We start from the raw sequence: 1,028 nt of genomic DNA on the forward strand, positions 1-1,028 counted from the left end.
ATCAACAAACACTCCCCCAAGTACAGCTGTGTGTGTCCTGCAGGCCAGGAGCTGGCAGCAGACGGTCAGCGCTGCAGACCTGGTGAGTCCTGACCGGACATGCAGGAGGGGATCGGTCTGCTGCAGGATTCGCCTCTAAACATCCTCCTCTTTTTACCGTTATAAATGTAGAAAGTGTCGCTCGCCTGGTTTTAAGGCTTCCAGAGGAGTGAAGGGAACCTTTGCGTCTTGAATCTTAAGTTGTGGGTAAACGTCGGCAGCTGCTCCAGGATTGTTGGCAACAATTAGCGGCTCCAGGCGTGAAGGCAGAGCAGCTCTGGCCTTTCCCTCCTGCTGGACGACTGGTTGCTTAGAGACTCTTTGTCTCCCTGCAGCTTCGCTCCTGATCCTTTTCACACCAAACGGAAACCTGACAGCTGAATCTGCAGCACTAATTGGACTCAGATCGCTGGACCGTCTTCATGGCGGCGCTACCAGCAAACTGCAGTTTCTCTATTTCACAGAGAATCTGAGGAGGATTAGAAGGTTTAACTGATAACAGCTGAGAAATGAAGCATCCAGAGGTTGTTGGTGAAAGACGACCTTTAAATGGTCATTTTGACTCCATTTAAAGGAGTTTTTAAGACCTTTTACTAAAAAACGGAGCAAGGGGAATCCAGATTTTTCAAAAATTGAATCTTAAACCAAAATCTGATTTGGCTATAAAATCGTCACCCAGCTCTACTGCATCCTTTTCTTTTTGCCCTCTTCTGTCCATCTTTCCTTCTAGTTTCTAGTTGTTCCGCATTTTGTTGAAATTTTTACCATAAACCTTTTCAACTTTACCTCTTTATATTTTAAAGCTTATTTAAATCTCATCTGCAGGTTTACAATAGACTGAAGAACCCTGGATTTTAATTTTCTTATTGATCCTGTTTGCAGTGAAAATTTGGCGCCTGTCCCTTTAAGGCTGCAGACTAATTGGGCCGGTTCTGCCCGTCCAGCCCATTTCCCAGCTGCCTCATCTGGGCCGACCAGGACCCACTTTG

Source organism: Poecilia reticulata, unplaced genomic scaffold (assembly GCF_000633615.1).
Source record: "Poecilia reticulata strain Guanapo unplaced genomic scaffold, Guppy_female_1.0+MT scaffold_1082, whole genome shotgun sequence".
NCBI classification, from domain to species: Eukaryota; Metazoa; Chordata; class Actinopteri; order Cyprinodontiformes; family Poeciliidae; genus Poecilia; species Poecilia reticulata.